Here is a 15,208-nt window from a genome sequence, read left to right as displayed (position 1 = left end):
AGTTTGTCCTTGATACTCTGTCATTGTCAAACTTCTGAAATTCTGACCACTATGAACAGGTCATGTCCAATGCTTTTTCCTTTCAAAACCAGTTTTATGAAATAAAAATGTAAAACAGTATGTTTACACTGTTATTTGAAGTATATGAGCAGAGACAAAAAAATCTCCCATGGCCTTGAAACCATTTTGGAAATTCCCTATAAAGAGGAACTTTAAAAAATAAGGCTAGGAAATTTCACAGTAGTAACAAGAAGGCTAAACTGAGTAGAATTCATTACAGTAGTCATTTTCTATAAGGAGTCTTGAGACAAGAGAGAAGGACCTGGTGCTCCCTAAAAGGTACTTTTATTTCTTGTAAACACCTTGTAAACAACCTGGCTGCTTCAGGCACCCCACAGCCTCTTGGGGAGATGTTTGCTTTGGCTGTGGCAGGCATTAAAGGCGGAAACTGCTCTGCAGCTCTCATCTCAGTCCCTCCCCTACCCATGAGCTTACCGAAAGTCTGAAGCTGTGCATGGGTGACCTGCTTTTTATTCTTTATAAACCACCTCCCCTCCCCACCTTAACAGGTTCAGCCTGTGCACTGTTCCCCTTCATGCTGCAGCATAGTTCCTAATAAAACCTCTTCTAGATGGTATAATCTTGCCTATTTATGACTTCAGTCTTGAGTAAAGCATGCCAGATTGGTATACTAGGAGCTGGCAACACCAAAGGCCACGGATGTGGAAAGCTGTCAGCAGTCAGAACTGGTAATGCTAAAAGTGGCTAACAGCAAGGAATGACAGAGAGTAATGAACAAAAGCCAGCAGCTGCCAACTCCAGTGGCCAGCAGAGTTCCTAAGTCCAAGGGGGGTCATTAACACCAAAAGAAGTGATAACTGCAGGCTTTCAGAGCCCAGGAGCATTGACCCTAAAAGAGCTACACATTATCACTATTTAAATTGAGCAAGAATCTTCAGCTGACTGGCAATGTCTTGGAAGCTGGCAGAGGGACCTTCCCTTTTAGAGGGCTAGAGGAGGGCAGACAAAGGTGACCATCATCAGCAGGCTCAAGAACCAGTCCATGTTTGATTTTCATCATACAGCCCAAACTGACTCTAGCTGTTGATAATCTTGCCCCTAAGTATCTTACACATCTGAATTAAATTATATTTTGAAGGAGCTCGGTCATTTGCCATTTTTAAATATCTGCACAGAGTAACTAAAAAGAACATTCCACTATTCAACACTTTAACACTAAATTTGTGGGGTTTTTTTCCCTTCACATTAGGCATTTCTTCAGCTTTCCAGACACCAACTGGATGTCCTACCATAAAATAAACCAGCACAGACCCCACAGGTTAAAGATTTACTTCCACAAAGCTGCTCCTACTTCAAATATCACTTGTAAGTCTCTGGTTGAGTGACCTGTGCTTTTCATCAACTGGCTGTAAATTAGGGGTTCTGATGGCTCCCCCTTTGGATTCAGTATTTGAAAAAATAGCTCACAGAATTTATTTTTAAAAATTTTTTTTCCATTAATTGTAATGGTACATTTTAGGTATACAATACAGTTACCTTCATCATTGGGATCTTATACCTTTACACGAGAATCTTGATTATTATTTTTTCCCCTTTCCCTGCCCTCCCTTCACCCCCTCCATCCCTCCCCATTTACAAAGACCTTGTTTCCATTTTTTTCCTTTTCTCATATTTTTTCCCATCTTTCCTTTCCCCTACCCCTCCCACTTCCCCTACTCCTTTAGACCTCTTCTTCCTATTACACAATATCAATTATACATTTTTTTTTTTGGTACCAGGGATCGAACTTGGGTCCTTACACTTGTGAGGCAGGCGGCGGAATCACTGAGCTAAATCCCCGGCCAATAATACATTATTAAAATTACAATATCAAAATCTATAAGACATTACCACACATTTTACAGAATTTAAAAGGATATAGAAAGCATATTACAAAAATCTTTTTTGAAATAAATTTGACAACTTCTAAGAAGTACCTTGGAAGACAAATTAATGAAACTGACTCTGGAGGAAATATAAAATTTGAATAGCACCTATTAAAGAAAGTATATTCCTAGCTTGAAAACCTACCTATATGAAAACAACAGGCTCATAAACATTTTAACTGATAAATTATATCAAACAATTAAAGCAGAAGAAAGAAGGAACACTTCTCCCCTCATTTTAGGAACTCAAAATTGTGCTAATCCTAAAATGGGATAAAGATAACAGAAGAAAAAAGTATGAACATAGATAGAAATTTGTTTAACAAAACAAACTATTGGAAGTCAGATCTGGCAGGATGTAGAAAGTGGTTTTGTTATAGGGAAGGCAGTGTTGGTTCAGCATTGGAAGATCCACCCCCAAAAGTCATCCTTTTAACAGAGGAGAGGAAAAAGCCATATGATCCTGTCACTAGTTAGAGAAAAAGGATTGGACTAAATTCTACAGCTGTTCATGGTAAAAGCTATCAGGAGACTAGAAGTAGAACAGAACCTTCTCAACAGATCAACGCCATGTACTCCATACTTCCAGCAAAAATGCCTTATATGAATGGAGAAGATACAATGCTTTCTCCCTAAGGTAGGGAACAAGGGCAGATATGCTTACTCTTCATCTGTCCATTAAACTTTGAAACATAGGCCTAAACCAAAATAGTCTGGCAATAAAATGACAAAATTAGGATAGGATTGGCAAGGTATAAGTAAAATCTTTATATGTAGATGAAATGATAATCTACAGAGAAAATACTAAGAAATCTCTAGGAGCCCCTAGAACTTGTATTTGAATTTAGCAGGATTAGAAAACACAAGGTATATATAAAAATTCAGGTCTATGTATACTTGTTATAAATGAAGAATTGGATATTGAAATTTAAAAGTTATGTAGGAGTACAAAGGACCTAGAAAAGTTAAAAGCAAAAACAAAAACAGTGTTGGAAGATGTTTAGTGCCTAATTTTAAGACTTCTTCTAAAGCTACAGTAATCAAGGCAGTGTTGGTGTAAGGAAAGACATATAGATCACGTGAATAAAACAGAGAATCTAGAAATAGAACCACATATATATGGTCCACTGAGTTGTGAAAGATTATTTAACATTAGCATTTTATAGAATATAAACTCAATGCAAGAGCAGAGGAAAAGATTTGTTTTCAGCAAATGGCAGTAGAACACCTGGTATCTGTATTTAAAAAATTAACCTCAACTCTTTATATCCATACCTAAAAATAACTTGAAAGGCTCTACGAACATAAATAAGAAAGACTAAAACTATAAAACTTTAAGAAGAAATTATAAGGTAAAATGTTTATGAATTTAGGATAGGCAAGAATTTCCTAGAATATAAAAAACATGATGTAGGGAAGAAAAAAATTGATAAATGAGATTCCATCAAAATTTGGAACTGTATTTATTTTTTGTATATCCTTTTATTGTTACATTTTAGGTGTACAATATAATGACATTCACCATTGGAGATATGCACCTTTACATACTCTCTTGGTTCTTATTTTTTCCCCCTTCCCCTGACCTCCCTTCAACCCCTCCCCCCTCCCTATTTACAAAGACTTTGTTTCCATTTTTTCATTTTCTCATATTAATTCCATTCCCTTCTTTCCTTTCCCCTACCCCTTCCAATTCCCCCTCCCCTTTGCCCCTTTTCTTCCTATTTCACATTACCTATTATACCTTTTAGTCCTTATTTACACTTTCAGTTTCTCACACCAGAGAAACTATTTGGTATTTACACGTGTCCTGTTTATTTCACTTAAGAGTATCGCCTCAATGTGCATCCATTCAGCAATAAATGTCTCTAATTTTTCATTTTTGATGGCTGAGTAGTACTCCATCTTATTAAAAAAAACACATTTTCTTGATCCAGTCTCCAGTTGATGGGCATTTGGGCTGTTTCCAAGTTTTAGCTATTACAAACTGTGCTGCTATGAACATGGGTGCACATATATCACTGTGGTATGATTCTTTTAATTCTTTGGGGAAGATCCCCAGCAGGGGAATAGCAAGGTCAAATGGGACTTCCAGTCCTAGTTCTTTGAGGTATCTCCATACTGATTTCCACAGTGCTTGCACCAGTCTACACTTCCACCAGCAGTGGAGCAGGGTTCCTCTTTCCCCACAGCCCCGCCAGCATTTATTATTGGTTGATTTATTGATAGCAGCCATTCTTTCTGGAGTGAGGTGGAATCTCAGCATTGTATTCACTTGCATCTCGAGTAACCAGTGAGGTCGAACATTTTTTCAAATGTTTATCTGCCATGTCTACTTCTTTGCATGAGAAATGTCTGTTCATTTCAGATGCCCATTTTATGATTGGGTATTTAAATTTGGGAGGTCTGATCTTTTTAAGTTCTTTATAGATTCGAGATAGTAGACCTCTGTCTGAGGAAGAGCAGGTGAGGATTTTTTCCCACATTGTGGGTTGTCTCTTCACACTGCTGGTGATTTCTCTTGTTGTGCAGAAGCTTTTTAGTAAAAAGAGATCCCACTTGTTGATTGTTTGTGCTAGTTCATGGGCAACTGAGGTTTTGTTCATAAAGTCTTTTCCTACCCCAATGTCTTGAAGAGTTCTACCTAACGTCTGTTCCAGCGTTTCTGTTTTTATATTTAGATCTTTAATCCATTTCAATTTTAGATTAGTGCACGGTGAGAGATATAGGTCTAGTTTTAGTCTTTGGCAAGTTGAAACCCAATTTCTCCAGCACCATTCATTAAAGAGACTATCTTTCCTCTAGCGAGGGTGTTTGGCTCCTTTGTCAAAGATGAAGTGGCTGAGCGTGTCTGGCGTTGTTTCTGCATCTTCTAATCTGTTCCACTGGTCCTCAGGTCTGTTTCTTTGCCAGTACCATGATGTTTTTATCATGGTAGCTTCATAGTATAGTTTCAAGTTGGGGGCTGTAATACTCCCTGCCATGTTTCTGTTACCTAGAATTGCTTTTGCTATTCTGGGTCTCTTCTTGTTCCAAATGAATTTTTGGATTGTTTTCTCAAGGTCTGTGAAGTATGCTGCTGGGATCTCAATTGGGATTGCATTGAATCTATATAGCAATTTTGGAAGTATAGCCATTTTCACTATGTTGATCGTTCCTACCCAGGAGCAAGGGATGTCTTTCCATTTTCTGATATCCCCTTCAATATCTTTTTTCAAAGCGCTAACAGATTTCAGAGAAGAGGTCTTTGATTTCTTTCGTTAGGTTGATTCCTAGGAATTTCAGTTTTTTGGATACTATTATGAAAGGAATTGTTTGCCCTATTTCTGTCTCAGTGAGTCTGTTGTTCGTGTAGAGGAAAGCTATTGATTTTTGTGTGTTGACCTTGTAACCAGCTACTTGACTGAATTTGGTTATTAAGCCTCTAGAAGACTTGGTGCAGTTCTTGGGGTCTTCTATATAGAGTATCATGTCATCTGCAAATAATGACAATTTGACTTCCTCATTTCACATCTTTATTCCTTTTATTTCTTTCTCTTTGTCTAATTGCTGTGGCTAATGTTTCCAAAACTATATTGAACAGGAGTGGTGATAGTGGACATCCTTGTCTTGTTCCTGATTTTAGTGTGAAGGATTTCAGTTTTTGACCATTTAGTATGATATTGGCTGTTGGTTTTTCATAGATGGCTTTTATCAGATTGAGGTAGAGACCATCTATTCCAATTTTTGTAGGTTTTTTTTGTAGGGTTTTTTATCATAAATGCATGTTGGATTTTGTCAAATGCTTTTTCTGCATCTATTGAGATGATCATATGGTTTTTGTCCTTGTCTCTATTGATATAGTGTATTACATTTATTGATTTGCATATGTTGAACCATCCCTGCGTCCCTGGGGTCAATTCCACTTGGTCAGGGTGTATGATCTTCTTGATGATCTGCATTCCATTTGCCAGTATCTTATTAAGGATTTTTGCATCTATGTTCATTAGTGAGATTGGCCTATAGTTCTCCTTTTCAGTTGGGTCTTTCTCTGCTTTGGGGATCAAGGTGATGTTTGCTTCCAGGAATGATTTTGGGATTATTGCTTCCCTTTCAATTTCATTGAAGAGTTTAAACAGTAGTGGCAGCAGTTCCTCCCTAAACGTCTTACAGAATTCAGTGGTGAAGCCATCAGGACCCGGGATTTTCTTGCTTGGTAAGTTTTTAATTATGTTTTCAACTTCATTGGTTGATATTGGGTTGTTTAGAATTTTTAGGTCTTCTTCATTCAACTTTGGTAATTCATATGTGTCTAGGAATCTGTCCATTTCTGTGTTTTCCATCTTATTGGTGTACAGGTTCTTGGAGTAGGTATTGATGATTCTCTGGATTTCTGCTGGGTCTGTTGTCATTTCACCCTTTTCATTCCTAATTGCATGGATTTGGGCCTTTTCTTTCCTTTTTCTAATAAGGTGTGCTAAGGGTTTGTCAATTTTGTTTATTCTTTCGAAGAACCAACTCTTGGCTTCATTGATTTTTTTGTTTTGTTTTCTTAGTCTCCACTGCACTGATTTCTGCCCTGATGTTTATAATTTCCTCCCCTGTATGAGCTTTGGGTCTGTCCTGCTATTCTCGTTCTAGAAGCTTGAGGTCCAGCATCAGGTTAACTGGGCTTGCTGTGTTTTCCTAATATGATTATTCACTGCTATGAATTTCCCTTGTAAGACCATTTTCATTGTGTCCCATAGATTCTGATATGTTGTACTGGCATTGGCATTTATTTGAAGGAATTGATTGATTTCTTCTTTAATTTCCTCTGTGACCCATTGGTTATTCAGAAGTGTGTGTTCAATTTCCATGTGTTTATGAAGATTTTGCAGTTTCTTTTGCTGTTGATCTATTTCATCACACTATGGTTTGATAATATACAGGGGATAACTTCAATTCCTTTGCACTTACCTACATATGTTCTATGAGCGAGTATTTGGTTTATTTTGGAGAATGACCCATGTGCAGCTGAAAAGAATGTGTATTCTGATTTTGTGGGTTGAAACACTCTGTAAACATGTTAGGTTCATATCTTCCGTAGTTTGAGTTCTAGTATTTCGTTGCTTGTTTTTTGTCTAGTTGATCTATCTATTTGTGACAATGGGGTATTGAGATTCCCCCACTACTATTGTATTAGTGCTTATATGGTTTTTCATGTCCATTAGTAATTGTTTTATCTAGTAGGGTGCACTAGTGTTTGGTGCATAGATATTTATGATTGTCGTCTGTTCCTCTTGGATTGTTCCCTTTATAAGGATATAGTGTCCTTCTTTGTCTCTCTTAATCTTAATCTCTTAAGTGTGGGTTTGAAATCCACTTGGTCTGGAAAGAGGATAGCTACTTCTGCTTTTTTTCAGGTTCCCAACGCATGAAGTATTGATTTCCACCCTTTAACTTTCAGTCTATGAGTTTCTTTTTGAATTAAGAGTGTTTCTTGTATGCAACATATTGTTAGATTTTGCTTCTTGACCCATTCTGCCAGTCTATTTCTTTTGATTGGTGAGTTAAGACCATTAACATTGATGGTTATAACTGATACGTGTTGAGTTATCATTGTCATGACTTTTTCTTTTTGTTTGATCCTCCCACTTTGCTTTTAATTTCTTGTCATTCCCGGCGGATTCATTCTGCTGGGCTTCCTGGGGTTGTGATTCTCGTTGTTTTTTCCTAGGATTTTGTCTAAAATTTTTTGGAGTGATGGTTTGGTATTCATGAAGTTCCTAAGGTGCTCTTTGTCATGAAAGCATCTCATTTCTCCATCAATTTTGAAAGATCGTTTTGCAGGGTACATCAATCTGGGTTGGAGGCTGTTCTTCTTTAGGACTTGAAACACATCACTCCAAGCTCTTCTTGCCTTGAGGGTTTACATTGAGAAGTCTGCTGTGATTCTGATGGGCTTTCCTTTGTAGGTGATTTGTTTCTTTTCTCTAACTACTTGTAGAATTTTGTTCTTCTGTTGGGTTTCTGGAATCTTAACAATGATATGCCTATTTGTAGATTTTTTTTTTGATCAAGGCTAGCTGGAGTCCTATATGCCTTGCTTATCTGTATGTCCAGTTCCTTTCCCCTGCTTGGGAAGTTTTCTGATATCACTTCTGTGAACAGGTTTTTTTATGTCATCTGCACTCTCTCCTGTTTCTTCATTGACTTCAATCAGTCTTATGTTATTTTTCTTTGCATCATCTTGCAGCTGCTGGATTGATTTCTCATGGTCCCTTATATTTTTAAAGAATCTTTCTTTTCTTGGTCATTAATTGCAATCTTATCTTCTATATCTGAAATTCTGTCTTCACATCGGCTCATTCTGCTGTTTAAGACTTTCAACGGAGTTTTTAATCTCCTGGAAATCTGTCTGGATCTGTTTTATGGATTCCATTTGTTTCCTATGTTGGGATTCCATCATGTTCCTCAGCTCTTCTATTTTTTTTATCTGTGTCCTCTCTAGATTTATTAAACATGTCTTGCACTGTGGGCACAATCTCTGCTGTTATCTGAGAAATTATTTCTGATTTCATTTTTTCCAGATCCTCTTTTGTTGCCAGTTCAGGGAGTCCAGGTGGTTCAGTATCACAGTGTTCCATCTTTGGGGTTGTTTTAGGTGATCTGGAAGTCTGGTTTTGAAACTTGTTTATGTGTCTTCTCATTTCAATGCGGGGGGGGGGGGGTTGCTGCTGGTGCCTGCACAGCTCACCTCCTCTGTGCTGGCGGGGGTGGTATGGCTACCCGGAAACCTCCTCCTGTTCGTTGGGAGTGGCTCACCTCCTCTGTGCTGGTGAGGGAGCTCACAGAATTTATGAAATCACCTTACCTACTATTACCTGCTTATTATAAACTAAAGGATACAACTTAGGAATAGCCAAATGTAAGAGATGCACAGGGCAAGGTGTAGGAGAGGGGCACGGAGCTTTCTGAGCCCTCCAAGTGTGCCACCCCCCAGCATTATCATGTACCCTCAATATAGAATATCTCCAAACCCTAGAGTTCAGCTTTATGTATGTATTTATTTATTTATTGAGTTCAGCATTTTAATAGAGGCTCAGTTACATAGGCACAATTGGTTAAATCATTGGCTCAATCCCTGGAAGGCAGAGGGCAGAGGGTGGGGATAAAGTTTCCAGCCAGTTAATTGCAAAGCTGATTTCTTCTGCAGCCAGCCAGCATCCTCTAAGAGTTACCTCATTAGCATAAATGCAAATATAACTGAAAGATTCTTATTATGAATAATAAAAGATACTTCTGTTGCTCAGAAAATTCCAAGGGTTTTAGGAGCTCTTTGCTGAGAACTAGGGATGAAGGCCAAACACATATTTCTTATTATATCACAATATCACAGTGATGCAGAAGTTATATTGCCTATTGTCTTTCTTAGGTTAAAGAAACATTTTCACATTTGTAAAACTTGATGCTTCTTGTTCCATGCTGGTTCTCCATGCCCTAGGACATCAGACTGAATTTCTCTGGGCAATCTGTACCTCCTGCTCACTCAAGGAGAGGACCAGGTTAGGGGAGAAATGTAAACTCAAGAGGCCAAAGAGAACTTTTGGATCCCTCTTTTATTTCCTAAGTTCTTTACTGCTGGGGTGCTAGCCCAGGGATATTCTTATCTATTTTGTTTTCCAATTCAACCAGCCTCTCCTTTATGTAACGTAGTACATACTACTGCTTGTCTAACCAATACTCATCCTCCATTTTTCCCAGCATAACAAAACCCCAGTTGGATCAGGGTTGCATCCTGGCCTGAAAGGTTATGTTACTCAGCCTTCCTTGAGCTGTGGCCATGTAACTAAGCCTGATCAATGAGATGAAGGTAGAAGCTGTTGGATTGGCCTTCTGGAAAAGCTCTCTTAAAAGGGATCAGATAATAGAAGGTTATCTTTTTGCCTCTTCCTGTTGCTCTCTTGTTTTCTACTTGGAATGAACGTATGATGGCTAGAACTCTGGCATATTATACCACAAAGTAATTTTGTAGATGGAAGTCAATGCTAAGGATGTAAAGACAAAGGAGTGAAGGTCCCTAATAAGGAGTAACAATATTGGCTTCAGAATGGCAATCTTTGGACTTCTTTTATGTGTGAGATCAAACATCTTTTAAAGCTGGTTTTAGCACTTCTTCATTACTAGCAGCCAAAGGCAATTCAAACTTGAATTTGAGATTCATAATACTCTTTGATTTCATTCACATTGATTTTTCAGAAGTGCTTTTTTAGCATCAAGTGTCTAGTTTTATCGGAACCACCAGCCATTCATTTCTTGGTGTTTGGATTTAAATAAGCTTTGTATGTTTGCAGTATGTCTTGAGTGGGAAAGGGTGAGGGTCATATCTTGCTCTGGCAGGGAAAAGTACAGCCACAAGCAGTTTCAGTAAGAACACCAAAAACAAAATCTTAAGTAGCATTTCGCAGTGGGAGAAAGAAAAGAATTTTGTCCTCTTTGCCTTTGTGTGTGTCTTAGTCATTTTCTTGTCCCTGGGACAAAATACCCAACACCCACAACTTAAAGGGGGAGAGGTTTATTTTCGCTCACATTATCAGTCCATGGCTGGCAGGCTCAGATGTAAAAGCGGCACAGTGGAAGCACCTGGGCAGAGGGAAACTGCTCACATCTGGGAGGTCAGGACACAGAGACTGAAGGGAGGATCCAGGAGGGAGACTTGCCCTCCCAGGTCAGGCCTCAAGTGAACCGGCTCCCACCAGGCCCCACCTCCTAACAGCACATTCAGCTACTGAGCTCATCAGTGGATGAGCCCATTAATGAGCAGAGCACCCCCAGGACCCAGTCACCTTCCACACGTATGAGAATTTGGGGGGATGTTTCAGATCTAAATCATAACAGTTTGGAAATGCACTTCAGGCTAACTGAATTTTGCTTTGGCCCTCCTTCTTCCAAGAGGCAAATCTTTACTTTTTATCTTTAATAAAGTTCTTTCTTCAAGTGCAGAGTGGAGAGTGTCAAGAACACCTCATCCAATGTTTTCTCCCAGGCACACAGATTCTCGGCACCTCTCCCTCAAGCCAGACCAAGACGCTATTTGCTTAAGCATAGGAAGATCCTAACCCCACTTCTATTGCTCAGACCAGTTTGCCTCGACTTGTAGTCTATGCTAATACACAGGCTTTTGCTCCTTTTGGAGATGGTTAGCTGTCTGTGGGTTCTCTTTTGTCATCTGCACTGTCTGCAGCCCACAGGCAGTGAGGAAATGCAAGGCTATGGTGGGGAAGAAGTTTGCCTTTAGAGATGCCCATCCAGGAATCTGCCATACACAGATGATGATAAAAGCAACCCAAGTGGATGAAATAACTGAGCATATTAACAAAGAAAATAAGAAGTATTGACAATAGAATCTCAGGTGATAGCAAGAGTAAGGAGACTCAGTCTTACATTTTCAAAATGATTAGCTGCCATGCTTTGAAAGAAAGCAAAGCCATGTTCCTATGTTCACACAGGAACTTGTTGGAGCAGAAGGTTAGAATTTTTTCAGCCTTATTCTAAAACCTCTTTCTGTACAAGACCCTGTCTGAGATTACCACCACACAGGATTTACTCTGATTCGCTCCACAGTTTGGGAGCTGGGTCTTCACCCAAAATCACACTATTTAGAGTTCATTTCTATGTTCTGAGTGTTTATGATTCCCAGAAAGAGGTTAGACAGCTGCTTCTCTGATAGAGACTGTTTAATCCATTTTGACTCAGTCTCCTGCAAGAGGAGGTAGAGGGCCAATCTGCCCTGTTGGTACTTTTTGCTCCTTTGGGGCCAGCTTCAGGCAGGACACTGACCGATGGAACCTGCTCTTCAGAAGACTTCCAGATAACAAAGAAATTTAAAACCTGCTGGAGGGGGCTAAAGGAACTAGCAAGATTTAATAGGATGAGGAAAAACAGGGAGGAGGAAAGGAGAGAGACTGTCTTCGATATTTAAAGAGCTGCCACAAGAAAGATTAATTTTGTGTGGTTCTGGAGAGTGACGGGGAGGAGGAGTTACAGATAGGAGCTCATGATGGTGGGAACTGTTTGAAACTCGGATGGGACTGTATGCAGAACAAGGCCGTCTCTGTCATCTTCTGTCCTCCATTTCCCTCCATGATCATGGGACAAGAAGAATCAGGAAATCCTCTGCTAGGGAAAAGGAAGAGGTGCTTGTCCGTCCATCTGGAGGTAAGATGAGGTGTCTCTGGTCTGCCTGTCGATGCCACAGTTCCATCATTCCAAGTCAGATCGTGATTTTGAATAGAGAAAGAACTCCAAGAAGGCACTCAGAAGTGCTAGAAAGATGTATTTCTAAACAGGGCTCGTGCGGCTGTGATGCTCAGGGAAGAACAGGTTGAAAAGCAGGAACAAATGAATTAATGATGATCTCCAAGACACTCTGACATTGCCATTTTTAGCAGCTGTCAAACACTGTGTAAGTAGAACACACTCTGAATTGAGTCTTGTTCATCAATAGGGACAAAAGCAATTAAAGAGCTATTCCAGGAGTAACCTTACTCTACTTTTATTTTTGTTTGCACCTCCAACTCTGACAAATTCCTTCTTTAAGCTGCTAACATAATTATGTTATTGGAAATGACTAAACGATGATCCTCAAAGCTGGGCCTCTTTCATGAAAGTGAGTACAATTTCCGGCAGATAAAGAAAGAAATATTCTATTCTTAACTGTGAGTGAATATGCAAGGGAAGGAATGTGTACGTAAACTGTTTACTTTGAATGCTAAATGTAAGCAACCTCAATTAAATTATATTCAATAAATACAATTGTCTTATAAAACAAATGATAAAATGAGAATAGCCAGAACTGTCTCTGGCTGATGGCAAAATGGGCTACAACTCAAAAAGTCAGTAATGTTCCTCCAAATAGTCCTGCACCCCTTTAATATCTATAATGAATACTTGGAAACTAAGCATTCTCAAATGTCTATTTTAGGCCTTTAAACTTTAATAGAGTGTGACACAGTTAAAAAAATATATTTTAGTGCTTGCTTCAACAGTACATATGCTAAAATTGGAACAATACAGAGAAGACTAGCATGGCCCCTGTGCAAAGATGACATGCAAATTCATGAAGCATTTCATATTTTAAAAAAATATATTTTATAATATGGTCTGTGCTTCTGGCTCCTGATACAGAACTCCTAAAACTGACAATCTCCTGAATAATAGTACCATCTTTTTGTTTTTCATAATGAGCCCCTTTCACCATATCTGGCTTTATGCGAATGATGACCGTTGGTTGGGAGGCTTGGTAATTTCAACATGGGGGCTGGTCAGCAGAAAGACTAGAATCTTTTGGTTCTACACGGAAATCAGATTTAATGGTTGGAACTCTCACCTTATTCCCTACCTCTGGGGACAGTCACCAAAGGGCAATGATATATTAATCATATCTAGATGATACAGTTTATATAAAAACTCTTGAAAGATGAGGGCTAGGGATGTAGCTCAGTGGTCATACACTTGCTTAGCATGAGTGAGGCCCTGTGTGCTATGTCCAGCATTGCAAGAAACCAAACCAACAACAAAACCTCGTGACTGATGAGATTCAGAGCCTCCAGAATGAAGGCCTTGATGCACCGGGAGGGCTGTGCACCTGGGTGGGGTAAGGCAGCTCAGTGTCCCCCACACTCATGTATTTCCTTAGGCAGCTCTTCCACTTGGGACTTCTTGAGTCATTTCTCACGAACCAATAATCATAACTAAAGTGCTTTCCTGAGTCCTGATTCATTTTGAGGAGGGAGTCACGGGGACCTCTGAATTCATCATGGCCCAGCAAGTGTCAGTAGCCTGAGTACCCGCTTTGTGGCTGGTGTCTGAAGTGGGGATGGCCTTGTGGGACTGAGCTTCAAACTGTGGGGTCTGCACTAGTGTTGGGCAACTAGTGTCAGAATTAACTTAGATTTTGGATATCTAGTTGGTACTGATATGGGAAACCAGAGTGAAAAATAATATATATTCAGTTATGGAGGACAACAAACACCAAAACCTATATAGAGGATGAAGGTTTCTAATATCACATCTAAGACTGAATGGAAATATCTGTAGTCATGCTGTACATATCCTTTATGATTTTATAGACTTACAGTCCTAAAGCCTTCATCGTTTCTTAAATAATTATTTATTATAGCTTGCTAGGGTTTAGATCTAAAACGTCCTCCAAATGTCTCATGTGTTTAGAAGGTGACTGGATCATGGGGGTGCTATAGCTGACTTGTTGTTAGAAGGTGGGGCCTCGTTGGAGGTGGTTCACTGGGTGTGTGACCTGGAAGGGTGGATTTTTGTCTCTGGCTCCTCCCTTCTCACTCTGCTTCCTGGCTGGCATGGGTGGAGCACCTTTTCCTCCTCCAGGACCCTCTACCATCCTGTTTCTGCCTTGGTGCCAGCGGACTATGGATTAAAACTGAGCCAAAATAAGCCTCTCTTTGACTCTGTGATTGCTGGTTATTTGTCCCAGTGACAGAAAAGTGACTAAGACGTGGCACAATTAAACTTCATCCACCAAATGAACATACTGGGCTCGGGCAACATGAATTGTACAGACAATCTCTAGTATTACATAAATTTACTTAATTTTGACATTGGAGCCTTTCAGCCTTGGAAGTTCTGCAGAACAGGAGGAATGCTGATGAGCTAGGACATGCAGCTACCTCCAGACCAAGCACGTGAATACAACCTCAGGGGAGTGACTGATAAGAGAGAAAAAGAGGCACACAGAGCAGTGTGAAGGGCTGAAGAGCAAGAGTGGGAACTTGGGCTAAAACACTGAAGTTGGTGAGCAGGCTTGAGGGAAGGGAGCAGCAGCTTGGGTAAGCTCATTATACTGTGTTCTTTGCTACCTCTTCTTCCTGAATGATGCCCATGTGTTAGAACCAAGACAGGTACCATGAGGTATCTCAGTTTTCAACCTCATCAGGTTATACAAATTGCCTGCTAATCTCCGCCATTCCTCCTCACTGTCCCAGTGTTCAGCTTCTGCCTCACTAGCATCTCCCCAACCTGTTACCAGGCTCAATTCTCAGTGATGTCAATCTATGTTCATGATTTTCCCAACACCATGGCTTTTCAGGTCACTGCTTTTTCTCCATCTGCCTTGGTATGAAATCACATAGTCATTACCAATTTAACTATGACCTCCCTCAACCTCATAATATTAAATTCATGTAGCTCACTCTTTGACCAGCACTTTCTGTGTTCTGACTCTACTGGGACCAACAATCTTTTAATTCTTTGCCTGTTCATGGACACTAGCC

General features: G+C 39.6%; 1 protein-coding gene and 1 non-coding gene across 5 annotated transcripts in view; one reads left to right on the top strand and one right to left on the bottom strand.

Annotated features, from left to right (window-relative positions):
- Positions 1–15,208, bottom strand: part of Ryr3 (ryanodine receptor 3) — a 565,647-nt gene that overhangs the window by 64,279 nt on the left and 486,160 nt on the right. The gene's annotated exons all lie outside the window — the stretch shown is intronic.
- LOC147829025 (U6 spliceosomal RNA) lies at positions 12,937–13,043 on the top strand. The gene has a single exon (XR_015449830.1). It is a non-coding gene; the product is annotated as a U6 spliceosomal RNA (small nuclear RNA).

This window comes from Heterocephalus glaber, unplaced genomic scaffold (assembly GCF_053883595.1).
Source record: "Heterocephalus glaber isolate CG9 unplaced genomic scaffold, H.glaber_assembly_v1.0 deba00000809, whole genome shotgun sequence".
Taxonomy (NCBI): Eukaryota; Metazoa; Chordata; class Mammalia; order Rodentia; family Bathyergidae; genus Heterocephalus; species Heterocephalus glaber.
This window is presented reverse-complemented; position numbering and strand designations above follow the sequence as displayed.